This window comes from Leptodactylus fuscus, unplaced genomic scaffold, assembly GCF_031893055.1.
Source record: "Leptodactylus fuscus isolate aLepFus1 unplaced genomic scaffold, aLepFus1.hap2 HAP2_SCAFFOLD_324, whole genome shotgun sequence".
Lineage (NCBI taxonomy): Eukaryota > Metazoa > Chordata > Amphibia > Anura > Leptodactylidae > Leptodactylus > Leptodactylus fuscus.
The window spans coordinates 58,333-86,315 of record NW_027440347.1 but is presented as its reverse complement, the minus strand read 5'-3'; the positions used below and the strand labels follow the sequence as shown (position 1 = coordinate 86,315).

Sequence of the window (27,983 nt, the reverse complement as noted above, 5' to 3'; positions counted from 1 at the left end):
AGACGACTTATTGTTTTGTGATTATGGGGCCCAGTTTGTCCAATATTAGTTGATGGCGTCCCTTCATCCAGTGAATGATATATATCTTTATTCAGGTTACTGTTGAACTTAACTATACTGGGGTCTCTTCTCCTCAAAACCCTTAGCAATAACAGGATCCATTCCTATGGGCTAAATGTGTTACCTTTATATATTTACAGGTCAGGCAGCAATTGTCCATAGATTGAGGTCATCCCTAGGACATCGTGGAGAACCTTCTACTGGACATCAAAGAAGCAGGAATCCTATCACTGCGAGGACAGGGAGACGCGACAGAGCTCCTCCACAGCACAGAGGACTAGAAGAGAGCAGGGAAAGAAGCCGCTCTCCATTAAGACCCGCCCCTGCAGAGCCCTCCAGAATAATAGGAGAGAGTAGCAGTGATAACAACCGTCCAGCAAGTGGATCCACAGCTGACACCACTGAATTTCAACGGCCAAATCCGGTTCCACCCCCTGAGGATCCAATTCCAAGCAGATCTCCTGTATACTCCTACCCTGCAACCCGTGCATTCAGTAGATTCATTCAGCTGCTGGACATGGGTGGGATGACCCCAACGTCACTGGCAATGCCACAGGGGCAACCACTTGAACCACATGCACAATATCTACTTTGGCAGGAGAGACGGCGGCGTCCGCCCAGCAGGAGAACTCTGCAGATTCAGAACTTACCCACTAGAGAGGTAATACCTCAGGAGGAGGCCCAGTCATGTGTAATCTGCATGACTGAATATGAGATCGGAGAGCGAGTCACAGAGCTTCCCTGTACTCATAACTTTCATCAGGGTTGCATCTCGACCTGGCTCCGCTCTCACTCTCAGTGCCCCCTGTGCCGTAACCACTGCTTCCAATGAAGCCCCATGAAGGGCTATGAACAGAGACATCCCAAAATAATGGAAGGTAAGCCATCTATATTTCATCTTTTCCCTCCGCCCTATCAGATGTATGTGACATGTAACATAGAAATAATAACATTTTATCTTTTTCTATCCAGAAAGAATATCCAAGCCTGGAAAAAGAACAGCCTGAACTACAATCCGTTACAGGACACGGCAGCTCCAGACCCGGATGGTGCCATATACTTTATTCCATGGCAAAATCTTCCTAAAAAAAAAAAAAAAAAATGTAAATAAAAAAAAAAAAAAAAAAAAAAAAAAGATTGTGTAAATTGTTTTTCTTTTTTTACTGTATATAATAATATTTTGTGATCTAGGAGCCTATAATGATAAGTAAGACAGAGGTAGCAGTTACACCAAATACACGACCGCACCAACAGATTTACATGGGCCTAAGTGCACAAGGAGGCTCAAGGCCAGCGCCGCACCTCCCATGAGGCGACCTGAAGCGAGCGCTTCAGGCGGCGCTATGCCAGGGCCCCAGGGAGCGCAGTATTTTTGCTTACCTAACCCAGTCCAGGACAAGCTGTCCTAGAATGGCTTAGCACCAAGCGGTGGATTGGGGAGGCCGCTGGAGCAGCGCTGATCCAACGGCCTCCCCTCCCATTCAGGCAGAGAGCAGGTCCTCTCCATGCCTGCTCTCTGCCTGCGAACGCCGCTTCGCCCCGACCCCTCCTCCCGGGGGAGGGGGGCGGCTTTCTGTCGTTCGCCTCGGGCGGCGAAAGGGGCAGGTTCACCCCTGCTCAAGGCCCCTCTGTTATTCTCCAACTCTCTCAAAACATCTGTGAGGGGCCCCTGGATATGATACGGTGGTATAGGTGAACTGTCTGGCGGTATTATATGAGCAGGGAATACAGGGCCGCATTAAATATAGGGCATATAGTGCACTCCTATCTTTTTTTAGTGATTATTATGTAACACGAAACATGGAGATGCCGGGGATTGAACCCGGGGACTCATACATGCAAAGCATGGGCTCTACCACTGAGCTACATCCCCTCATACACAGTGTGAAAACGCTCCTGTTTCTGAGACTACATGCCACCTATATGGCAGTATTACATTGGTATTGTTATTATTATGGGCAGGTATATGGCACTATATGGGCATGGTATATGTTGGTACTATTCTGTCTACATTTCAGGTCTGTTATCAGGGGTTGTAACTAGCAAAGACCGGGCCCCATAGTAAACACTGACTGGGCCCCCACAGCACCTACAGGGTATAGTGCACATAGAACATATAAGGGGCTAAAAAGGGTCTCAGACCCCACAACATTGTATATTCATGATCTTTTCTTAGGACAGAACATCAATATTATAGTCTCTGAAAAAATGACATGAAAGTGTTTTTTTACGTGTACTGCGTGGTAGCACTACTAATGTGTATAGTATGGGAGTATTATCCGTGTGCACTATATGGTGGTATTATTGTATTGCACAGTGTGACAGTATCATTTATATGCACTCTATGTTTTTAGTATTTATTTGTAGGACAGTGTTATTTAGGTGTACTGTATGTGGGCGCTGTATGGCTACATTATATCTAATCACATAATGATATCCAGTAGTATCAGCACAATAGGGCTACACGTAGTATATTGTCTCAGGAATTGGAGGATTTTTAGAGGTTTCCTATAGGGGATGTAGCTCAGTGGTAGAGCACATGCTTTGCATGTATGAGGCCCCGGGTTCAATCCCCGCCATCTCCATGTTTTGTGATAAACAACGACAAAAACATCAAAGATCCAGAAAACTGATAAATGTGCAGGAATTCAGGAAACATCTGCCCGTCTGTATTATAAAGGCTGAATATTATCTGTTCACCATTTTAGAATCCTATGCCGATAGTGACCACTAGGAGGCGGTTTAACTAACACAATTCGTGTATAGAAATACATGGCCAGTGATGTAATAAATAGTGCTCCTTATCTCTATAGCGCCATCCTATGTCATTGTGTCACCGGCAATGTATTCCTGTACATGTATTGTGTGGACTAGTCTGCCCCCTAGTCAGGGCCGGCTCCAGGTTTTTATGGGCCCTTGGGCGACAGAGCCTCAGTGGGCCCCCTTGTAAAGGAGGTGGGGGAGTGGAGACACTGTGCGTTGCAGATGAAGCGAGTGACGTCATGCAGGAGTGTGGCGTCACCAACACCATACCTCCCAATCTTTTAAAGAGCAGAAAGAGGGGCAAAATGTGCGGCGCGCTCTGCGCGCCGCGCTCTGCGCGCCGCTGCAAATTTAGCTCCACCCACTTTTATGTTGATTCCACCCACTCATTCATTATGTGCTCCCACACAGTATAATCCTCCTACAGTCACCTGTAAATTATATGCCCCCCTCCATCTCTCCCCCAGTTTCATATACACCCTTCCTCTGCCCCCAGTTTCATGTCCCCCCTCCATCTCTGTCCCCAGTTTCATCACGTTCTCCCCCTTCATCTGCCCACAGTTTCATGTCCCCCGTCTCTGCCCCAGTGTCATGCCGTTCCCCCCCCCTCCCCTTCATTTGCCCCTTCAGTTTCATTGGGCCCCCTCCATCTCTGTCCCCAGTTCCATGCCGTTCTCTCCCCACCCCCTCCATCTGCCCCAGTGTCATGCTGTTCTCCCCCCCCCCTCCATCTGCCCCAGTGTCATGCTGTTCCCCCCTCCCCTTCATTTGCCCCCCAGTTTCTTTGGGCCCCCTCCATCTCTGTCCCCAGTTTCATGCCGTTCTCTCCCCACTTCCTTCATGTTCTCCAGTGTCATGCCGTTCCCCCCCCTCCCTTTGCCCCCCAGTTTCATGGGCCCCCTTCATTATGTTTCACCTTAATATGTAATACAAAACAAACACTTAACTCACCTTCTATCACTCACCTTCCCTCGTTCCCCCGACGCTCCTCTCTCTCTCCCTCCAATCACATACGCGATGCAGGAGCTGTGAGATCAGCTCCTGCTTAGCTCCGGCCCGGCTTGCGTGTGTAGGCGTGATGTGATGACGTCATCGCGCCTACACACGCAAGCCGGGCCGGAGCTTTAAAGCAGGAGCTGATCTCGCAGCTCCTGCATCGCGTATGTATTCAGCTCATCGGCGGACGGACGCCGATGAGCTGAAATTGTGACAGGCAAGTGCCGGGGGGCCCCCAGAGGCTCTGTGGGCCCCGGCACTTGCCCGACTATGCCGTGCGCTGACGCCGGCCCTGCCCCTAGTGTCCATCATTTTCTCTACAGACAAAAGGTTAAGCTCTTTTACATTAAATTCCGTCTTCGTATTATCCCCGATCATATTTCGTGTGACTTCCTGCCTGTATATCAGTTTTACTGACCTTTGATGTTTTGTAGTTCTTTGTCTCAAAAATTGGAGATGCCGGGGATTGAACCCGGGGCCTCATACATGCAAAGCATGCGCTCTACCACTGAGCTACATCCCCTATACCATGTTTCTATTAATGCTCCCAATGCATCTGAGAAAAATAGTCGTGGTACCTATCATTCGCTTACACTTCAGCCCTCCAGGGGGCCCTGTGCGTTGCATATCACATTGCTGTCAACCACGTACTGACACTGTTCAGCCTCAGCTACATGATATGAGATGCATGGGGCCCCCTAGAGGACTGAGATGTAAGCAAAGGTGGCTGTGAGCAGCGGCAGGGACCGGTAACTAAATAGGACCTAATACCTGCTGGGATTATTTCCCCTCAGTACAGGGGCTCAATGGAACGTGTTGTTTCATCTCAGAATTGGGAACATTAATAGAATAGCTATATAGGGGATGTAGCTCAGTGGTAGAGCGCATGCTTTCATGTATGAGGCCCTGGGTTCAATCCCCGGCATCTCCATGTTTTGTGCAGGTTTATCTAAATACAATAAATATGATAAATTTCAGAGCTCGGGTGTCTGGATGATCCTCAAACAACTGGATTCTGTCAAAAAATAAGCTTAACCTTTTCGCTGCCAAGGGTCTCTGGAAATTTTGCATCTCCAGTAGCCAGAGCAATTTTCACAGTTTTGACATGTAAATAAAACGCATATTTCTAAATTAAATGTTTGTGAGAGTCCCCCATACCAATATATTTTCTGAAAGCAGGGAGCCAGGGGAATATAGCTTGAACAGTTCTATTGTGGGATGTTACATTATACTTGTATACATTTGAGTTAAAAAATTTTATTATAAAAAAATCCAAAATTCCAAATTTCTGACCTAAACTCTACCACATGCAGGGATATCCTATTAATATTATAAAGGTGAAAGTTTGTGAGTTTGGATGTTTGTGAGTTTGGATGTTTGTTCCTCAATCACAGCCAAATGGCTGAATGGATTTTGGGGTAATTTCACACACACACACACACACACACAGACACACACACACACACACACACACACACACACACACACACACACACACACACTGCCCAGAAAAAGGTAATAGGCTACTTTAAATGTGGGTCGCTCACCTGAAATCGCCTCCGTGACCCTCCAAAGGACCCTCCGCCAGCACTGGTCTGTGCACGCTCCTCCCATTGGTGCATGGCAGGCTGTGGGCGAGCTCTGGAGCCAGGGCTGCGGCACCATAGGTTGGGGGCTGAAGGTGGGCAAGATGGCGGCAGCCCACATGGTCCCGGCACCGCAGCTATCCCAGGCAACCTACACACTTCGCGGACAGCTAAGGAGGAGGCTGCTGCACCCGACACACCACATAACAGGTCAGTGCAGCGGGTACAGGGGGTTGGAGAAGGGCTGTCCCGGGGGGGTGTCCCTGGGTCGTTGTCCCCTGGGATCAACCACATTCCCCAGCTTCATGTCCCCCCCCCACATCGGCCCCAGTGTAGGTGGTCTCACCTTGCCACGCTCCCCGTCCGCTCTCTCCACTTGCGCACTGCACATAGGTGTCGGGCGGCTGGCTGCGTATGGCAGGTAGGCTGCAATAGAGGCGCCGGTATTCTGCAATGCACTGTATAATACCGGCGCCTCTATTGCAGTCTATCTGCCTAGGATGTAATCAACTCAAACACAAAAACATTCATGTACCCACTTCAACTTGTAAGGACATATTGGATACGGATCCTTGTAGACCAGGGCTCGGCTCCACAGTGAAGCGAAAGACTGACAAGCCAGGAAAGCAGCGCAAGGCCCCTGCTCTGCCTCATATATGCCACAGGCAACCAGCCGCCCGACAACTATGTGCAGTGAGCGAGCGGAGAGAGCGGCGGGGGGAGCGTGGCAAGGTGAGTCCAACTACACTGGGGCCGATGTAGGGGGGGGGAACATAAGCTTGGAGCAGAGATGGGGGGACAAGAAACTGGAGGCAGAGATGGGGGGGACAAGAAACTGGGGCAGAGATGTGGGGACAAGAAACTGGGGGCACATGAAGGGGGGGACAAGAAACTGGGGGGCAGCTATGGGGGGGACAAGAAACTGGGCGGACAAGAAACTGGGGGCAGATGAAGGGGGGAACAAGATCCTGGGGGCAGAGATGGGGGAACAAGAAACTGGAGGCAGAGATGGGGGGACAAGAAATATAAGCGGTTCAGCGCCACCGCCAACCCGCAGACGAAGTCACGGGTAACTGTTAGTAGGGCATATGGTGCACTCCTACTGGGCCCTATGGTAGCGGGGGCCTCTTGGGACACCAGGACAGTCCCAGTTTGCATCTGCTGTGAGGCAGTTTGCTGAATCCAGGAGGGGGCAGCACTGAGAGCATTTGTTGGGGGAACCTGGCGAGATTTGTCTCATGAGATCTCCCGGTGGTTTCGTCCAGACCGGAAATGTGCAAAACGGAACTGCGGTACATGTCACTGAGCTGTTAGTGTCCTTGTGAACCCGATATAGACTTCTGCACCTTCTATAGGGGATGTAGCTCAGGTAGCACTACTAATGTGTATAGTATGGGAGTATTATCCGTGTGCACTATATGGTGGTATTATTGTTTTGCACAGTGTGACAGTATCATTTATATTCACTCTATGTATTTAGTATTTGTTTGTACGACAGTGTTATTTCGGTGTGCTGTATGTGGGCGCTGTATGGCTACATTATATCTATATAGCGGTATTATTATTATATATTTCCACTTTACTAATCACATAATGATATCCAGGACAGTCCCAGTTTACATCTGCTGTCAGGCCTTAGGAGGCAGATTGCTGAGTCCAGGAGGGGGCAGCACTGAGAGCATTTGTTGGGGGAACCTGGCGAGATTTGTCTCATGAGATCTCCCGGTGGTTTCATCCAGACCGGAAATGTGCAAAACAGAACTGCGGTACATGTCACTGAGCTGTTAGTGTCCTTGTGAACCTGATATGGACAATGTAAACTTCCATACAACCTTGACGCCGGCCTCCGCTCTGCCTCATATATGCCACACGCAGCCAGACGCCCGACAACTATGTGCAGTGAGCGAGCGGAGAGAGCGGCGGGGGAGCGTGGCAAGGTGAGTCCAACTACACTGGGGCCGATGTAGGGGGGGGGGGGACATGAAGCTGGGAGCAGAGATGGGGGGCAAGAAACTGGGGGCAGAGATGGGGGGGACAAGAAACTGGGGGAAGAGATGGGGGGACAAGAAACTGGGGCAGAGATGAGGGGACAAGAAACTGGGGGCAGAGATGGGGGACAAGAAACTGGGGGCAGAGATGGGGGGACAAGAAACTGGGGCAGAGATGGAGAGACAAGAAACTGGGGGCAGAGATGGGGGGACAAGAAACTGGGGGCAGAGATGGAGGGACAAGAAACTGGGGGCAGAGATGGAGAGACAAGAAACTGGGGGCAGAGATGGGGGGACAAGAAACTGGGGGCAGAGATGGGGGGACAAGAAACTGGGGGCAAAGATGGAGGGACATGAAACTGGGGGCAGAAATGGGGGGACAAGAAACTGGGGGCAGAGATGGAGGGACAAGAAACTGGGGGCAGAGATGGGGGGACAAGAAACTGGGGGCAGAGATGGAGGGACAAGAAACTGGGGGCAGAGATAGGGGGACAAGAAACTGGGGGCAGAGATGGGACAAGAAACTGGGGGCAGAGATGGAGAGACAAGAAACTGGGGGCAGAGATGGGGGGACAAGAAACTGGGGGCAGAGATGGGGGGACAAGAAACTGGGGGCAGAGATGGGGGGACAAGAAACTGGGGGCAAAGATGGAGAGACAAGAAACTGGGGCAGAGATGGGGGGACATGAACCTGGAGGCAGAGATGGGGGGGGACAAGAAACTGGGGGCAGATGAAGGGGGCAAGAAACTGGGGCAGAGATGGGAGGACAAGAAACTGGGGGCAGAGATGGGGGACAAGAAACTGGGGGCAGATGAAGGGGGCAAGAAACTGGGGGCAGAGATGGGAGGACAAGAAACTGGGGGCAGAGATGGAGGGACAAGAAACTGGGGGCAGATGAAGGGGGGGACAAGAAACTGGGGGAAGAGATGGGGGACAAGAAACTGGGGCAGAGATGGGAGGACAAGAAACTGGGGGCAGATGAAGGGGGGCACAAGAAACGGGGCAGAGATGGGGGGGACAAAAAACTGGGGGCAGAGATGGGGGGACAAGAAAGTGGGGGCAGATGAAGGGGGGACATGAAACTGGGGGCAGAGATGGGGGGACAAGAAACTGGGGCAGAGATGGGGGGACAAGAAACTGGAGGCAGAGATGGGGAGGACAAGAAACTGGAGGCAGAGATGGGGGGACAAGAAACTGGGGGCAGAGATGGGGGACAAAAAATATAAGCGGTTCAGCGCCACCGCCAACCTGCAGACGAAGTCGCGGGTAACTGCTAGTACTGACATAATTTCTTTATGGCCAGTTTCACCAACGCATGTTAAATTTCCAGTTAGCTAACCGAAGTTAAAACTAACTAACTTCTGTTAGTGTCTAGGAGTTTCACCAAAGTCGTGTACAGGTAATTAACAGCCAGTTAGTTAACTGAATGAGGTTTTTGTAACAAGCGTCGTGATTGGCAGAAGCAGTGGCACATGACACGTTTACAAATCAACTGCACATTAGAATACTAAGTCTAAGGTGCCTTTAATTCATCAATACTACATATATGTGACTAAACGTCCTTTAAGACCCTAAAAAACTGCACCTCAAAATCTTGATTTTGGCCTTAAATGTGAAAAAAATAGCAGCATGACTAAAACATGGCATAGACATTACAATCAATGACTAAACCCCATAAACCAATATATTTCCAAACAGCAGACACCCTGGCGATGATAAAAAAAATACCATCTAGCTTATTATACTCACAGACACCTTCATGCAACTTTTTATCAAACATTGATTTTTTGCAAAAATTACACAAAAGTTCAGCTTTGAGACAAAATCTCTGAGACAGTTTGAACTATATATACAGGAAAGTGTCAGAGCTGAGTTCTTTGTGCACTAAGCAATACTAACTTGTAACAGTATATAATTGCTTAAGTTTAAAGAAGAATCCCTTAACTTAAAGACGTTATAGGAAATAGGGGGTTTGGATAATAGAAGGGGAGTGGGGTCGTATATCAGGGACAGGGGTAAGGTGCTTAGAATTTTAAAAAGGGGTATGTACGTGTATAAATGTTATTCTGTTAGTGTAAGTGAATGTGGTGGAAGTGCTTAGTGACACTGGGCTCCTCACTTTACACAGGTAAGGACAGTTTCTATGCAGATAGGAATGATCTGATGACCTGTATGTGGGCGCTGTCGGTGTGCTGTATGTGGGCGCTGTATGGCGACATTATATCCATATAGCGGTATTATTATTATTATATATTTCCACTTTACTAATCACATAATGATATCCAGTAGTATCAGCACAATATGGCTGCATGTAGTATATTGTCTCAGGAATTGGAGTATTTTCAGAGGTTTTATAGAGGTTTCCTATAGGGGATGTAGCTCAGTGGTATAGCGCATGCTTCGCATGTATGAGGCCTTGGGTTCAATCCCCGGCATCTCCATGTTTTGTGATAAACAACTATAAAAACATCAAAGATCCAGAAAACTGATAAATGTGCAGGAATTCAGGAAACATCTGCCCGTCTGTATTATAAAGGCTGAATATCATCTGTTCACCATTTTAGAATCCTAAGTCGATGGTGACCACTAGGGGGCGGTGTAGCTAACACAATACATCTATAGAAATACATGGCCAGTGATGTAATAAATCAGGGGTCTCAAACTCGCGCCCCCCCCCCCCCGAAAAATTTTGTACGGCCCGCACAAGCCTAGGGACACCGGATCCGAGTTGAATACATTGCGAGATGATTATATCCACTAGCCGCTACGTTCCGGCTAGTGGACATATAGGCGCGATGTGATGACGTCACATCATCACATCGCGCCTACAGGTCTATTAGTGAAACTGCAGAGCGCGGCGGGGGAGCGTTGGATGGTAATTATAAGTGTTTTTTTGTGTGTTAAAGAGGACCTTTCACCATTTTGCCCACAGGCAGTTCTATATACTGCCGGAAAGCTGACAGGTGTCATTATTGGCTCTTTATTCTTCCCTGCTTCAGCCCTCCAGGGGGCCCCGTCTGTCCCACATGATGTCATCGCTGATGGTATTCACTGAGGGGATACACGGTGAGTTTCTTGGAGTTATTTATTTTGTTTCTCCATTCTTCAATGTACCGCTCTCTGTTTGCCTCTGTGGTCGCCTTTATTTCGGCCTTGGTTATCATCTGTTGGTGTTTTTGGTTTGGTGGTTGGCTGTTGTTTGGTTGGTGAGTGTCTGGTTTGCTCAGGTGGCTTAGCCATGCTTGGTGGTGGTAGGAGTCGGGCTTGCTCCCCTGGATGTGTGCCTGGAAAGCTAGCGCCCTCTTCTGTATGGTGAGCCATAGGGGGAGTCTGCCTAGCTCAGCCCTGCAGTCCATGTTGGTGGTGTTGCGATGGACATGGAGCAGGTATTTGCAGAACTCCAGGTGGAAGGTCTCTGTTGGGCTGGAATCCCACTTTGACTGGTCTGGGTAGGTGGCTGGGCCCCAAACCTCGCTGCCATAGAGAAGGATCGGGGAGATGACTGCGTCAAATATCTTCAGCCAGACCCTCACCGGTGGTTTGAGGTGGTACAGCTGTCTTCTGATGGCGTAGAACAGGGGTAGGGAACCTTTGGCTCTCCAGCTGCTGTGAAACTACAACTCCCAGCATGCTCCATTCACTTCCATGGGAGTTCCCAGAACAGCAGAGCCAGTATGCATGCTGGGAGTTGTAGTTTTGCAACAGCTGGAGAGCTGTACGTTCCCTACCCCTGGCGTAGAAGGTTCTGCAGGCTTTTGCTTTCAGGGTTTCTATTGCTGCTTTGAAGCTTCCTGATTGGCTGAGCTCCAGCCCCATGTAGGTCTAGCTGTAGGTTTTCTCCAGTGTGGAGCCATTCAGTGTGAATTGTGGGGTGGAGACTTTATTGTGGCCCTTCTTCTGAAATACCATGACTTTGGTCTTCTTCTGGTTGATGGGTAGAGCCCATGTTTTGTAGTTGTTTGTCTCAAAAGATGGAGATGCTGGGGATTGAACCCGGGGCCTCATACATGCAATGCATGCGCTTTAGCACTGAGCTACATCCCCTATAGAACATTCCAACTAATGCTCCCAATTCATCTGAGAAAAATAGTTGTGCTATCTATCATTCGCTTACACTTCAGCCCTCCAGGGGGCCCTGTGCATTGCATACCACGTTGCGATCAACAACGTCCTGACACTATTCAGCCTCAGCTACATGATATGAGACGCATGGGGCCCCCTAGAGGACTGAGATGTAAGCAAAGGTGGCTGTGGGCAGCGGCAGGGACCGGTAACTATATAGGGCCTAATACCTGCTGGGATTATTTCCCCTCAGTACAGGGGCTCAATGGAACGTGTTGTTTCATCTCTGGGTTTGTAGCTTCTTAGATCAGCTACAAAGATGCTACAACCCCAGAGAACTTTCCTGTGAACTGATATATATGGTTTTTTACTGTTTATTTACATTGTGTTCTGTTCTCCATCTATTTTGCATCTAACAATCCATTTCTCTGTGTATATATATGCCTACCTTCAGAAATTGTGTTATACCATCCTGATGAAGAGACCTCTATAGTCTCGAAAGCTCGAAATATGTCATCAAAAAACAGGGGCGGATCCAGGGCCGGGCGAGCCGGGCAACCGCCTGGGGCCCCGCGACGCGGCCGGGACCTAACAAAATGGTCCCGGTCGGCATGTCCCGACTCCAACTGAGCTCAGCGTTAAAGCAGGAGCTGAGCTCACAGCTCCTGCTTTAAACGCCTATGTATTTCAGCTCATCGGCGGTAGGACGCCGATGAGCTGAATGCATAGGCGTTTAAAGCCGGAGCTGTCACAGCTCAGCTCCTGCTTTAACGCTGAGCTCCGGCATTTGTAGCCGCGATGTGATGACGTCATCACATCGCGGCTACAATATGTGTATGAGGGAGAGAGCTGCAAGGGAACGAGGAATGGTGAGTGTGTGTGTGTGTGTGTGAGAGAACGTGAGAACGGCATGACACTGGGGCAGATGGAGGGGGAGAAAGGCATGACACTAGGGCACATGAAGGGGGGAGAATGGCATGGCACTGGGGCAGATGAAGGGGGGAAGAACAGCATGACACTGGGGCAGATGGAGGGGGGAGAATGGCATGACACTGGGACAGATGGAGGGGGGAGAATGGCATGGAACTGGGGCAGATGAAGGGGGGAAGAACAGAATGACACTGGGGCAGATGGAGGGGGGAGAATGGCATGGCACTGGGGCAGATGAAGGGGGGAAGAACAGCATGACACTGGGGCAGATGGAGGGGGGAGAATGGCATGACACTGGGGCAGATGGAGGGGGAGAATGGCATGACACTGGGGCAGATGGAGAGGGGAGAATGGCATGACACTGGGGCAGATGAAGGGGGAAGAACAGAATGACAATAGGGCAGATGGAGGGGGAAGAACAGCATGACACTGGGGCAGATGGAGGGGGGAGAAAGGCATGACACTGGGGCAGATAGAGGGGGAGAGAACAGCATGACACTGGGGCAGATGGAGGGGGGAGAACGGCATGACACTGGGGCAGATGGAGGGGGGAGAATGGCATGACACTGGGGCAGATGGAGGGGGGGAGAACAGCATGATACTGGGGCAGATGAAGGGGGGGAGAACAGCATGACACTGGGGCAGATGGAGGGGGAGAACGGCATGACACTAGGGCAGATGAAGGGGGGGAATGGCATGACATTGGGGCAGATGAAGGGGGGAGAACGGCATGACACTGGGGTAGAGACGGGGGGAAATGAAACTGTGGACAGATAAAGGGGGAGAATGGCATGAAACTGGGGACAGAGATAGAGGGGGGGGTGACATGAAACTAGGGGTAGATGAAGGGTGTATATGAAAATGGGGGGAGATATAATTTACGGGTGACTGTAGGAGGATTATACTGTGTGGAATCACATGAAAATAGAATGAGAATGGGTGGAGTCAACATAAAAGTGGGCAGGGCCAAATTTACCACACGTTTTGTTCCCTCTTTCTAGTCTTCAACAGTTGGGAAGTACAGGTTAGAAGTGCGAGACCCCCAGTAAGTAGGGCCCCGACAAAGTCAATTGCCCAGGGCCCCGCAAACCCTGGATCCGCCACTGTCAAAAAGCTTTTTAAGTTAGCCATTAAAAAAGGTATCTACTGAGGACTTCTCTCAAAAAATTTATTTCATAATTTCTTTAGTATACTAAATTCTAAGGTGCCTTTAATTCATCAATACTACATATATGTGACTAAACTCCCCTTAAGACCCAAAAAAAGTGCACCTCAAAATCTTGATTTTGGCCTTAAATGTGAAAAAAATAGTAGCATGACTAAAACATGCCATAGACATTACAATCAATGACTAAACCCCATAAACCAATATATTTCCAAACAGCAGACACCCTGGCGATGATAAAAAAAAATACCATCTAGCTTATTATATTCACAGCCACCTTCATGCAACTTTTTATCAAACATTGATTTTTTGCAAAAATTACACAAAAGTTCAGCTTTGAGACAAAATCTCTGAGACAGTTTGAACTATATATACAGAAAAGTGTCAGAGCTGAGTTCTTTGTGCACTAAGCAATACTAACTTGTAACAGTCTATAATTGCTTAAGTTTAAAGAAGAATCCCTTAACTTAAAGACGTTATAGGAAATAGGGGGTTTGGATAATAGAAGGGGAGTGGGGTCGTATATCAGGGACAGGGGTAAGGTGCTTAGAATTTTAAAAAGGGGTATGTACGTGTATAAATGTTATTCTGTTAGTGACACTGGGCTCCTCACTTTACACAGGTAAGGACAGTTTTTATGCAGATAGGAACGATCTGATGACCTGTATGTGGGCGCTGTATGGCGACATTTTATCTATATAGCGGTATTATTATTATATATTTCCACTTTACTAATCACATAATGATATCCAGTAGTATCAGCACAATATGGCTGCATGTAGTATATTGTCTCAGGAATTGGAGTATTTTCAGAGGTTTCCTATAGGAGATGTAGCTCAGTGGTAGAGCGCATGCTTCGCATGTATGAGGCCCCGGGTTCAATCCCCGGCATCTCCATGTCTTGTACAGGTTTATCTAAGTACAATAAAGATGACAAATTTCAGATCTCGGACGTCTGGATGTTCCTCAAATGACTGGATTTTGTCAAAAAATAAGCTTAAAAATAAAAAGATTGTATCGTTCACCATCATATAATGTGGAAACATAAGCGCGTGGTGGACAGTAGGGGGCAGTCAACTCAAACACAAAAACATCCATGTACGCACTTCAACTTGTAAGGACATATTGGATACGGATCCTTGTAGACCAGGGCTTGGCTCCACAGTGACAGGAGGAGCAAGATGTCGGGCACATGACAATTTATACTGGATTTCTGGCATACCACATTGGTGATAGGATGTGAAATCACCAGGTGCTGCAGGGTCACTGGCAATGTATTCCTGTACATGTATAGTGTGGACTAGTCTGCCCTCTAGCGTCTATCATTTTCTCTACAGACAAAAGGTTAAGCTCTTTTACATTAAATTCCGTCTTCGTATTATCCCCGAACATATTTCCTGTGACTTCCTGCCTGTATATCAGTTTTACTGACCTTTGATGTTTTGTAGTTCTTTGTCTCAAAAGATGGAGATGCCGGGGATTGAACCCGGGGCCTCATACATGCAAAGCATGCGCTCTACCACTGAGCTACATCCCCTACACAATGCTCCTACTTATGCTTCCAATGCATCAGAGAAAAATAGTCATGCTTACACTTCAGCCCTCCAGGGGGCCCTGTGCGTTGCATACCACATTGCTATTAACAACATCCTGACACTGTTCAGCCTCAGCTACATGATATGAGACGCATGGGGCCCTCTAGAGGACTGAAATGTAAGCAAAGGTGGCTGTGGGCAGCGGCAGGGATCGGTAACTATATAGGGCCTAATACCTGCTGGGGTTATTTCCCCTCAGTACAGGGGCGCAATGGAACGTGTTGTTTCATCTCAGAATTGGGAACGTTAGTGGAATAGTTATAGGAATTGTTATATAGGGGATGTAGCTCAGTGGTAGAGCGCGTGCTTTGCATGTATGAGGCCCCGGGTTCAATCCCCGGCATCTCCATGCTTTGTACAGGTTTATCTAAATACAATAAAGATGCCAAATTTCAGAGCTCAGGTGTCTGGATGATCCTCAAACAACTGGATTTAGTCAAAAAATAAGCTTAAAAATAAAAAAGATTGTATCGTTCACCATCATATAATGTGGAAACATAAGCGCATGGTGGACAGTAGGGGGCAGTCAACTCAAACACAAAAACATCCATGTACACACTTCAAATTGTTGAAACACAAAAGTGGGGTTTTTTACGTGTACTGCGTAGTAGCACTACTAATGTGTATAGTATATATAGTATTATCCGTGTGCACTATATGGTGGTATTATTGTTTTGCACAGTCTGGCAGTATCATTTATATGCACTCTATGTTTTTAGTATTTATTTGTAGGACAGTGTTATTTAGGTGTACTGTATGTGGGCGCTGTATGGCGACATTTTATCTATATAGCGGTATTATTATTATATATTTCCACTTTACTAATCACATAATGATATCCAGTAGTATCAGCACAATAGGGCTACACGTAGTATATTGTCTCAGGAATTGGAGTATTTGTAGTGGTTTTCTGTAGGGGATGTAGCTCAGTGGTAGAGCGCATGCTTCGCATGTATGAGGCCCCGGGTTCAATCCCCGGCATCTCCATGTTATGTGACAAACAACTACAAAAACATCAAAGATCCAGAAAACTGATAAATGTGCAGGAATTCAGGAAACATCTGCCCGTCTGTATTATAAAGGCTGAATATTATCTGTTCACCATTTTAGAATCCTATGTCGATAGTGACCACTAGGGGGCGGTGTAGCTAACACAATACATGTATAGAAACACATGGCCAGTGATGTAATAAATAGTCCTCCTTATTTCTATAGCGCCATCCTATGTCATTGTGTCACCGGCAATGTATTCCTGTACATGTATTGTGTGGACTAGACTGCCCCCTAGTGTCCATCATTTTCTCTACAGACAAAAGGTTAAGCTCTTTTACATTAAATTCCGTCTTTGTATTATCCCCCAACATATTTCGTGTGACTTCCTGCCTGTATATCAGTTTTACTGACCTTTGATGTTTTGTAGTTGTTTTTCTCAAAAATTGGAGATGCCGGGGATTGAACCCGGGGCCTCATACATGCAAAGCATGCGCTCTACCACTGAGCTACATCCCCTATAGGCTATCCATACTAATGCCCCCAACACATCTGAGAAAAATAGTCTTGATAGCTATCATTCGCTTACACTTCAGCCCTCCAGGGGGCCCTGTACGATGCGGATCACGTTGCTGTCAACAACATCCTGACACTGTTCAGCCTCAGCTACATGATATGAGACGTATGGGGCCCCCTAGAGGACTGAAATGTAAGCAAAGGTGGCTGGGGGCAGCGGCAGGGATCGGTAACTATATAGGGCCTAATACCTGCTGGGCTTATTTCCCCTCAGTACAGGGGCTCAATGGAACGTGTTGTTTCATCTCAGAATTGAGAACATTAATGTAATTCTTATATAGGGGATGTAGCTCAGTGGTAGAGCGCATGCTTTGCATGTATGAGGCCCCGGGTTCAATCCCCGGCATCTCCATGTTTTGTACAGGTTTATCTAAATACAATAAAGATGCTAAATTTCAGAGCTCAGGTGTCTGGATGTTCCTCAAACAACTGGATTCTGTCAAAAATAAGCTTAAAAATAAAAAGATTGTATCGTTCACCATCATATAATGTGGAAACATAAGCGCATGGCGGACAGTAGGGGGCAGTCAACTCAAACACAAAAACATCCATGTATGCACTTCATCTTTTAAGGACATATTGGATATGGATCCTTGTAGACCAGGGCTCAGCTCCACAGTGACAGGAGGAGCAAGATGTTGGGCACATGACAATTTATACTGGATTTCCTTGTTACTAGAGATGAGCGAACAGTGTTCTATCGAACACATGTTCGATCGGATATCAGGCTGTTCGATGTGTTCGATTCGAATCGAACATCACGTGGCAAACTCCCAAAAAATTTGATTCCCCTCCCACCTTCCCTGGCGCTTTTTTTGCACCAATAACAACGCAAGGGAGGTGGGACAGGAACTACGACACCGGAGACATCGAAAAAAATCGGAAAAAGTCATTGGCTGCCGAAATCAGGTGACCTCCATTTTAGACGAATAGTGGATTTCAAATCCGGGTCATATGAGAATGTGAACTTTGTGACTGAGACAGGGATAGCTGTACAGGCAGGGATAGCTAGGGATAACCTTTATTTAGGTAGGAATGTTATTAAAAATAACTTTTTGGGGCTCTATCGGGTGTGTAATTGTGATTTTTGTGACATAAACATTTTCCCATAGGTATGTATTGGCCAGCGCTGATTGGCCAGAGTACAGAATTCGACCAATCAGCGCTGGCTCTGCTGGAGGAGGCGGAGTCTAAGATCGCTCCACACCAGTCTCCATTCAGGTCCGACCTTAGACTCTGCCTCCTCCGGCAGAGCCAGCGCTGATTGGCCGAAGGCTGGTCAATGCATTCCTATTGGTAGCAGTGCTGAGCCAGTTCTGCTCAACTACATCGTGTGCCGGTCAGCCCCTCTGATATAGCAGAGCCGAGTGTGTACACTCAGCTCTGCTACATCAGATGTAGCAGAGCCGAGTGTGCCGGTCAGCCCATCTGATATAGGAATGCATCTGATATAGGAGTGCACACTCGGCTCTGCTATATCAGATGGGCTGACCGGCACACGGTGTAGTTGAGCAGAACTGGCTCAGCACTGCTACCAATAGGAATGCATTGGCCAGCCTTCGGCCAATCAGCGCTGGCTCTGCCGGAGGAGGCGGAGTCTAAGGTTGGACCTGAATGGAGACTGGTGTGCAGCGATCTTAGACTCCGCCTCCTCCAGCAGAGCCAGCGCTGATTGGTCGAATTCCGTACTCTGGCCAATCAGTGCTGGCCAATGCATTCCTATGGGGAAAAGTTAGCTTGCGAAAATCGAAAGCTGACAGGGATTTCCATGAAATAAAGTGACTTTTATGCCCCCAGACATGCTTCCCCTGCTGTCCCAGTGTCATTCCAGGGTGTTGGTATCATTTCCTGGGGTGTCATAGTGGACTTGGTGACCCTCCAGACACGGATTTGGGTTTCCCCCTTAACGAGTATATGTTCCCCATAGACTATAATGGGGTTCGAAACCCACTCGAACAGTGAGCGGCTGTTCGAATCGAATTTCGAACCTTGAACATTTTAGTGTTCGCTCATCTCTACTTGTTACGTCTCCTCCTGTAACTTTCGGCTCTTTTATTCTATTATATTGGCGGTATTATTTTATAGATGTCACACTCAGTATCCGTCTTCAGATATATCTACATACACAGATCCAAGATCTACAAATACAAAAAAAATTCTGTCTACATTTCAGGTTTATTATTAGCGGTTGCTGATTAGCAACGATTAGCAAAGAACGGGCTCCATAGCAAAAATTGCCTGGGCCCCAACAGCACCTATGGGGTATAGTGCCCGTCTCGTGACTCCCACACAGTATAACTCTCCCTTTAATATCCCCACACACTATAACGCCCCATTTACTGGCCCCCAAGTGGTATATTGCCTTGTTATTGGACAATTTTCTACCTCCTTTACTGCCCTCCACATAGTAAATGCCTCAGTTACTGACCCCCCCACACAGTATATGCCCCCATGTACAGGTGCCCTGAAAGTAAAGGCCACCCATAGTGACTTTTGGCCACTACCTCCTGGAATACTCCAGCAGGTAACGGCCGTCAATCTATTTCCTTCCCCATCACCAATACCACAGTCTCTGCCCCCATTAGTGAATAGCATCAGCGACGACATCATGTGGGACAGAGGAGGCCCCCTGGAGGGCTGAAGTGGAAGTGGAGACGGTGGTGGCTGTGGATACGGCGGGGATCAGTAAGTAAATAGTGGCAGTTACCCACTAGAGCAGGGATCGGCAACCCCTGGCACACGAGGCATATTTTGTCGGCACGCCAGCCAGCCCACAACCTTCATGCACTAATTTAAGAGAGAGCGTCCCTTCAGTACTCTGCTAGAGCTGAGGTGTAGGACACGCCCCCTTCTCTCCCTGCCACCAATCAGAGGTGAGCCTCTCACTGTACAGGATAAGGGCTCCCTGGACCTGCTGCTACACGTGAGGAGGAGCTCCTGCCGTCTGCAGCCCTGAGGAGGAGAGGAAGCTCCGGGGAGCAAAGTGAAAGCAAACACAACACCAGGTACGTGTGTTACTAACTATTCTTATTAATGTCAGGCATTTGGGGTTATTACTTTAGTTTTAGTAACTCCATGTGGCTCACATTAATAGCAGTTAACCCCATCATATCCCTCACATTAACCCCTATGTGGCTCACATAAGGGTTACTGATGTGTGAGACATATGGAGGTACTAATAAGGGACCTATATAATGAAGATGTTCACTTATTACCTCCATGTCTCTCACATATCAGTGTCCCTTATGTAAAGCACACAGGGGTTAATGTGCGGAACATGATGGGGTTAACTGCTATTAATATGAGGCACATTGAGTTACTAAGCTGTAATGTACATGACTGGACTTTTTATCCACAACTTTGGATAAGAGTACAGACTTATACATTTCAATTGACCCATATACACAGCCACCTACACATTTGTCTCTGACACATTGGGGACTTCACGCTGATCCACCCTTTTGGCCTGCACCATCATGCGCTTCTTCCCAGCCACTCCCCATCTCCCAGGCGTTTCATTGCAGGCAGAAGTACAGCGCAAGCCACCCACATGCCCAAGGCTTTAATTGCATCATCGAAAAACTGCTGGCCCTGGAGATGTTGACGTTTATGCTTCTGCATACACAGGCCTTCCGTCACCAGATGGCAGCTGGGGCACCTCCCTATGCTGGGCCTAGCCGTTACCACTTCTCTTGGATTGCTGTCCCTGCCTTGCGCCTGCACGTGTCCCATTACATCAGTCGGGCCCAGAGCTCCGCGCTTTGCTGCAAGGTCCACTTGACCACCGACGCATGGACAAGCGCCTGTGGTCAGGGATGCTGCTTATCTTTAATGACAGGCAGGATGAATGTAGGGGAGTCTGGGCCGGGTGTGCAAACTGGGGTGGCCTATCTCCTCTCCCAGCCCAAAATTCATACCACGGGTTATCTGAAAGCCTACTGCGCTGCAACCTCCACCCCAGCTACAAACTGGAAACGCTGTAACACTGGCGTGGGGAGATGTCAGCAGGACGTGCTGAAGCTCATCAGCTTGGGGGACAGACAGCACACTGCCTCCGAGGTCAGGGATGCCATCCTGGCTGAGATGGCAATGTGTTTTTCCCTGCTGCACCTGGGGCCAGGCATTTTTGCATATGTGATAATGGCCGGAACCTTGTAGCAGATCTGGAGCTTGCCAGACTCAAACACGGTCCACACATGGCCCACATTTTCAACTTGTTGGTGCAAAGGTTCTTTGAAACCTACACCATTGTGCCTGATATACTGGTCAAAGTGCGGCCATTTTCGTAAGTGAGAAGTAGCCTCTACTAGGCAGAAAACATTCATAGCGCACTCCTGACATCTTCGCACCGTTGGCTGGTGGAGGAAGATGAGGGGGATGAAGTGGCATTTCATGTCACTGTCCCACACGAGGCTTGAGAGTGCATTTTAGTGCATCCCATTGCTTCAGCATGGATGGTGTGAAGGGGAGTGAAAAATGGAGGAAATGGAGAGTGACCCTTACAGTTGGGGGTAGCAAAGTCATGCCAAGTAACACACTGGCACACATGGCTGACTTCATGTTGGGTTGCTTTTCAAGAGACAAAGGCATAGTTCACATCATGGAGAGCAAACAATATTGGATTGAAAAAAAAAATTGGATTGAGCTGATACAGCCTGACTGAATTGCTGTGTATCACACTTAGCTTTTGGGGGTAGACCCTTAAAAATTGGATTGAGCTGATATAGCGTGACTGAATTTCTGGGTCTCCCACCTAGGTTTTGGGGGTACACACCCTGAATATCTGGATTGAGCGTACATAGCCTGAACTAATTGCTCTGTATCCTTGTTTTGGGGTTACACAGCCTGAAAAGCTGCTTAGCACGTATGTAGCAAGAAGTAACTGCTGTGGATTGCTGCTATGTTTCAGGCCCCCCAAAATTCAAGGCTTTTTCCAGCTTTATGAACTTGTAATTTCTGTGGATTGCTGCTATTTTTCAGCCCCCCCCAAAAAAAAAAAAATAAAAAAAATAAATAAAAATAAATTCAGGGCTTTTTTCATCTCTATATGAATTAGTCACTGCTATGGATTCCGGCTATTCTGTGTGCGGACAGCTAAAAATGAAAGCTGTTTCTCCGCTATATATGAAGTTGTATCTGTTGTGTGTCCCTGTTTTCCACCGTCCGGGGAAAGCTGGACTGATGTCCCTACAGTGTATAGCTCTGAGAAGAGCTGGTGGCTTTCTTCATTACTTCTTACCTGCCTATATGAAGCTAATTTCTATCTAGCCCTCAGCAGATATGTTTCTCTCCATATGTCTGACGGCAAAAATGTCGAATAGGGCAGCGGCCGTTCTTATGAATGGGAGGGCACATGTTTTCGGCAGACAATGGTTTTTTTCTATTTTTTTCACTGCCTCCATTGTCGTAATTTCTGTCCCACCTCCCCTGCACAGTTATTGGTGCAAAAAACACACCAGGGAAAGTGGGAGGGGATACGAATTTTTACTGTGTATGCGGCCTGGTATTCGATTGTGAACGAATACATCGAACGCCATGATATTCGATTGAATACTTATTCGATCGAACGCCGTTTGCTCATCTCTAATCTTCAGGAAAAGTTTCGAAGCTTACCAACAGTGACTATTTGCATGAAAGAACTCATAACGTTCATAGATAACTGATTACAGCATAAACAGATTCAACAGTCGCTTAAAGCATTTAGAATAATCGATCCGCCATTGCAAACTCACCTTGATTCAGCATCGCAGGAAATTACAGAAGTTGGTGTACGGTTCTTTTGCAAAGTTCTAAAGAGTTTTCAAACGATGAAGCCAAATTTGCAAATTTTGTAGAATTCCGTAATCGAAACATGCAATGGCGATCACTCAAAAGCTTACGACAGTTCTGTTAACTTGTGTAACTGCAGTTTCCGGCTACAATATTGTGTTCCATGCAGACACATGCTTTTAACCGGTTAAGGACCGGGCCCAAAAGTATGTTAAAGACCAGGCCTTTTTTTTCAAAACTGACATGTATCACTTTAAATGGCAATAACTTTGAGACGCTTTAACTTACACAAGTGATTTTGAGATTGTTTTTTTCGTAACACATTATACTTCATGTTAGTTGTAAACACTAATCAATATTTTTGTATTTATTTATAAAAAAAACTAGGAAATTTGATGGAAATTTGAAAAAAATTGCAATTTTCAAAATGTGAAATTTTCTACTTTTCAGGCAGATAGTTATACCATCCAAATACATGAATAAATATTATCTCCCATATCTCTGGTTTATATCGGCATCATCTTTTGATTGTCTTTTAATTTATTTTGGACGTCACAAGGCTTCCAAGTGTAACAGCGATTTTCCAGATTTACAAGAAAATTCTCCAAACCAATTTTTTAGGGACCACTTCAGTTCTGAAAGTAATTATAAAGGCCTGTATAATAGAAACCCCCATAAATCACCCCATTTTCAAAACTGCACCCCTCAAATTATTCAAAACAGCATTTGGGATGTTTTTTTAACTCTTTAAGCATTTCATAAGAATAGAAATAATATGGCAGTGAAATTTAGACATTTCATTTTTTTTCATTAATACATTCATTTAGACCTAAAATTAACACATTCAAAAAGGGTTAAAGGAGAAAATGCATCTGACAGTTTATTGTGCAATTTCTCCCGTACACAGAAATACCCCACATGTGGGTGTAAACTGATTTTTGGGCACACGGCAGTGCATGGAAGGGAAGAAGCGACACTGGGTGTTTAAACAGCAGATTTTGCTGGAATAATTTTCAGGCACCATGCCTCATTTGCAGAGACCCTAGAATACCAAAACAATGGAAACCCCCAAAAGTGACCCCATTTTAGAATCCACACCCCTCACAGAATTCATCAAGGGGTATAGTCAGCATTTTCACCCTACAGTTGTTTCACAGATTTTACTACCATTGGGATGTGTAAATGAAACATTACTAAAATGTCACTTTATCTCCAAAGTTTTCATTTTCACAAGGGGTTAAAGGAGTAAAAGCCCCCCACAGTTTGTTAAACAATTTCTCCTGAACACGGAAATACCCCATATGTGGCCATAGTATGCTATATGGGTACATGGCAGGACTCAGAATGGAAGGAGCGCTATTTGGCTTTTGGATGGCAGATTTTGCTGGAATTATTTTTAGGTGCCATGTCGCATTAGCAGAGCCCCTAGAGAACCAATACAGTGGAAACCCCCTAAAAGTGACCCCATTTGGGAAACTACACCCCCCACAGAACATATCAAAGGGTAGAGTGAGCATTTTGACCCTACAGCTGTTTCACAGATTTTATTAACATTGGGCCATGAAAATGAAAAATTACTTTTTTTCCAATAAACTGTCAATTTAGCCCCAAATTTTTAATTTTCACAAGAGGATAAAGGAGAAAAAGCTCCCTAAAGTTCGTTACACAATTTCTCCTGAACACGGCAATACCCCATATGTGGCCATAATCTGCTGTATGGGAACATGGCGGGGCTCAGAATGGAAAGAGGGCTATTTGGCTTTTGAAGGGCAGATTTTGCTGGAATAGTTTTCAGGTCCCATGTCGCATTTGTAGAGCCCCTAAAGTACCAATACAGTGGAAACCCCCTAAAAGTGACCCCATTTTGGAAACTACACCCCTCATAGAATTTATCTAGGGGTAGAGTGAGTATTTTGGCCTCACAGGTGTTTCACAGATTTTATTAACATTGGGACATGAAAATGAAAAATTACTTTTTTTTCCCAATAAATCGTCCATTTAGCGCCATAGTTTTAATTTTGCAAGTAGTTTAAGAATTAAAAGCCTTCCACAGTTTGTTACACAATTTTTTCTGAACACGGCAATACCCCATATGTGGCCATAATCTGCTGTATGGGTACATGGTGGGGCTCAGAATGGAAAGAGCGCTATTTGGATTTTGGAGGGCAGATTTTGCTGGAATAGTTTTCTGGTGCCATATCGCATTTGCTGAGCCCCTAAAGTACCAATACAATGGAAACCCCTCAAAAGTGACCCCATTTTAGAAACTACACCTGTCAAGGAATGTATCAAGGGGTATTATCATTTTGAGCCTAAAATGCTTCCCAAAAATTAATGTACAAAATGAAAATTGAAATTTTTAAAAATATGCCATTTCAGTGCCCAACACGTTGCACCCACTTTGTGTTGTCAGAGACCTGCACTCCTAAAACTATTAAGGGGCCATCCCGGGGGTTAAAAAATTATATATGTGGGTGTAAACTGCTGCTTGGGCACACAGTAGGGCTCAGAAGGGAACGACCACTGTGTGTTTTAGCTTTTGGGGTACATATTTAGAGGGACCCTCTGGGCACCATGTTGTTTTTGCAGAGCCCTGGAGGTGCCAGTAAACTGGAATTCACCAAGAAGTGACCCCATTTTGTAGGGGCAATTTTAGGGTCTCTGCAAATGTGACATGGTGTCCAAAAACGAAGAATCTAAATCTGCACTCCAAAAGCACATAGCGTTCCTTCACATCTGCACCCTGCTGGGTACCCAAATAGCGGTGTATGCCGACATGTATGACACTGGTGTACCCCGGATAACGGACTTAATGCCATATGTGGGTAGAAATGGCTGTTTGGGCACAGCCGGACACAGAAGGGAAGGAGCGCTATTTTGGTTTTTGGAGCACAGTTTGGTTTTTGGACATCATGCCACTTTTGCAAAGCCCCTGAATTGTCAATAAAGTGGAATCCGCAGACATGTCACCCTATTTTGGACACTACCCCACTGATGGGATCTATCAAGTGGCGTAGCGAGAATTTTTAACCCTTGAGTGTTGCATTTATTTAGTTTCCAGAAATGAAATCGCAACTGATAGAGAAGTTAAAAATGAAATTTTTCCAGAGATTCGCCATTTTAGTGCCCGATATGTTGTGCCCAACTTATGTCAGCAGAGATACACACTCCAAAAACTGGTAAGCGGGTATCCCGGGCACAACAGCTTTTAGAGCGTTCATCTCTGATACAAGGCGGGCACAACATGTTAGGCACTGAAATGACAGATTCCTGGAAAAATTGTTATTTTCACCTCTCACCTCGCTTCATATTCATTTATGGATAATAAGTTATAGCAACACTTGGGGGTTAAAAATGCTCTCTGTACCCCTGGATAAATCCTTCAGGGGTGTAGTTTCCAAAATAAGGTCACATATCAGGGGATTCCACTTTACTGGTGTTTCAGCTCTGCAAAAGTGTCATGGCATCCAAAAACCAAACCGTCTGCGCTCCAAAAACCCAATAACCCTTCTTCCCTTCTGTGTCCAGCTGTGCCCTAATATCAGTTTATACCCACAAATGACATTACATACGTTATCCGGGGTACAGCAGTGTCATACATGTGTCATACATGTGGCATAAACTGCAGTTTGGGCGCACAGCAGGGCGCAGAAGGGAAGGAGCGCGATGCGGCTTTTGCAGCACAGATTCAGATGTTTGGTATCTGAACGCCATGTCATGTTTGTAGAGCCAGTAAGGTACCAGAAAAGTGGATTCCCCAAAGGAGTGACCTAATTTTGAAAACTGCACCCCTCAAAGAATTTCTCAGGGGGTGTAGTGAGTATTAGTATCCCGGACGTGACTGCACAGCGGATGGCGAAGAGGGAATATATAAGAGGTGCGGAGGACATTGCAGACACCAAATTCCCTAATATGTCCCAGTAGCTCCTATGATTGGGGGAGTTGCTCTGGGGGTCACTTTGGGGGTCACTTCTGGTGTCTTTTCCCTCATAAGCTGTAAATCTGGGGTGTCCCCTGATATTCGCTCGCACAGCTTATATATTCCCTACCTGCCGCAGCCAGTCGTGTTCTAATGATTTGGCGATTTTTGCGGGTTTTTGTCTTCACATTATTAGATGCTATATTTTCTTTATTTTTATGGTGACGCGGCCATATAAGGGCTTGTTGTTTGCGGGATGAGATGCATTTTGTAATGACACCATCTTTGGGTGCCTACAACTTACTGAATACATTTTATTAACTCTTTCTTGCTGGATTAAAAAAAAAAAAAAAAAAATCAATCCTGGCATTGAGTTTCACATTTTAAATTTTGCGTCATGCAGCGTACAGTATAAGCGACATGTGACCTTTATTCTGCGGGTCGGTACGTTTACGGCGATACCTCATTTATGTTATTTTTTTATGCGATACTAATTCTGTAGAATAAAAACACATTTGGGGACATAAATCAATGTTTTTTGCATCGCCATCTTCTGAGAGGCGTAACATTTTTATTTTTCAATTGACAGTGCTGGTTGAGGGCTTATTTTTTGCGGGACAATGTGCGCTTTTTATTGGCACTGTTGTGGGGTGCCTATGACTTTTTGATCACTTTTTATAGCATATTTTGTAGGATGAGATGGCAAGAAATCATTACTTCCGGAAAGTTTTTTCCATGTTTTTTTTCCCGACGTTCATTGTGTACATTAAATATTATTTCAGTTTTATTGTACAGGTTGTTACGCACGCGGCGATACCAAATATGCTTTGCTTTTTTTATTTTTAGTGCTTATTTATATAATTCATTTTGTATAGAAAAAAAGAGATTTTTGGTCTTTATAACTTTATTACTTTTTTCATACACTTTATTTTTTTGTTTTTTTACTTTTTTTTTTACTTTTTCATGTATCCCTTTAGGACACTTGAATCAGTTGATGCTTTGATGAAAGCATCAACTGATTCTGCACAATAGCAGACAGGACACGAGCAGGACATGAGCCTGCTCGTATCCTGTAAGCTACAGAGGAAGTGAGACACATCGCTCACTTCCTCCATCGCCTGGCAGGATCACCAGGTATGTGGGGGCTCCGGTAGTCTGGGGTCACTGGCCAGACCCCAGACTACCTTTTACTGACATCGGCACCCCCCGATCTCGCCGCGGGGGATGCCCATCACCTTCAATTGTCGGCGGATCCCAGCACATGAGGCTGTAAATTTACGTACGGCGGTCCTCATGTGGTTAATGAGAGAAACCGAATCAATCCCTTTGTATGATAGGAACTGCTTCCACAAAAAATACTGGGAAAATTTGCAAATTGAGCCTAGTTTTGAAGACACAGAATTTGATTTATATTGTGCTGTGGAAGAACAAGAGACTATTGACGAAGAACCACTCAGTAGTACTGCTAAGTACAATCTGGCGTTCCAATCCCTAACTCAGTTGGCGGATATTTTATCTAATCACGGAACTTCAACCTTTCTAAACTACTTGGAAGAAATCAAGGTTATCCAAAACAATGCCAG

At 46.3% G+C, this 27,983-nt stretch overlaps 10 non-coding genes across 10 annotated transcripts; 6 read left to right on the top strand and 4 right to left on the bottom strand.

The window, feature by feature from the left end:
* Positions 1–1,861: 1,861 nt before the first annotated feature.
* On the bottom strand, positions 1,862–1,933 carry TRNAA-UGC (transfer RNA alanine (anticodon UGC)). The gene has a single exon. It is a non-coding gene; the product is annotated as a tRNA-Ala (tRNA).
* A 640-nt stretch (positions 1,934–2,573) lies between these two features.
* Positions 2,574–2,645, top strand: TRNAA-UGC (transfer RNA alanine (anticodon UGC)). The gene has a single exon. It is a non-coding gene; the product is annotated as a tRNA-Ala (tRNA).
* Positions 2,646–4,270: 1,625 nt separating this feature from the next.
* On the bottom strand, positions 4,271–4,342 carry TRNAA-UGC (transfer RNA alanine (anticodon UGC)). The gene has a single exon. It is a non-coding gene; the product is annotated as a tRNA-Ala (tRNA).
* A 5,421-nt stretch (positions 4,343–9,763) lies between these two features.
* Positions 9,764–9,835, top strand: TRNAA-CGC (transfer RNA alanine (anticodon CGC)). Its single transcript has one exon. It is a non-coding gene; the product is annotated as a tRNA-Ala (tRNA).
* Positions 9,836–14,376: 4,541 nt separating this feature from the next.
* TRNAA-CGC (transfer RNA alanine (anticodon CGC)) lies at positions 14,377–14,448 on the top strand. The gene has a single exon. It is a non-coding gene; the product is annotated as a tRNA-Ala (tRNA).
* A 568-nt stretch (positions 14,449–15,016) lies between these two features.
* On the bottom strand, positions 15,017–15,088 carry TRNAA-UGC (transfer RNA alanine (anticodon UGC)). The gene has a single exon. It is a non-coding gene; the product is annotated as a tRNA-Ala (tRNA).
* Positions 15,089–15,423: 335 nt separating this feature from the next.
* TRNAA-UGC (transfer RNA alanine (anticodon UGC)) lies at positions 15,424–15,495 on the top strand. The gene has a single exon. It is a non-coding gene; the product is annotated as a tRNA-Ala (tRNA).
* Positions 15,496–16,061: 566 nt separating this feature from the next.
* On the top strand, positions 16,062–16,133 carry TRNAA-CGC (transfer RNA alanine (anticodon CGC)). The gene has a single exon. It is a non-coding gene; the product is annotated as a tRNA-Ala (tRNA).
* Positions 16,134–16,583: 450 nt separating this feature from the next.
* On the bottom strand, positions 16,584–16,655 carry TRNAA-UGC (transfer RNA alanine (anticodon UGC)). The gene has a single exon. It is a non-coding gene; the product is annotated as a tRNA-Ala (tRNA).
* A 337-nt stretch (positions 16,656–16,992) lies between these two features.
* On the top strand, positions 16,993–17,064 carry TRNAA-UGC (transfer RNA alanine (anticodon UGC)). Its single transcript has one exon. It is a non-coding gene; the product is annotated as a tRNA-Ala (tRNA).
* Positions 17,065–27,983: the final 10,919 nt, after the last annotated feature.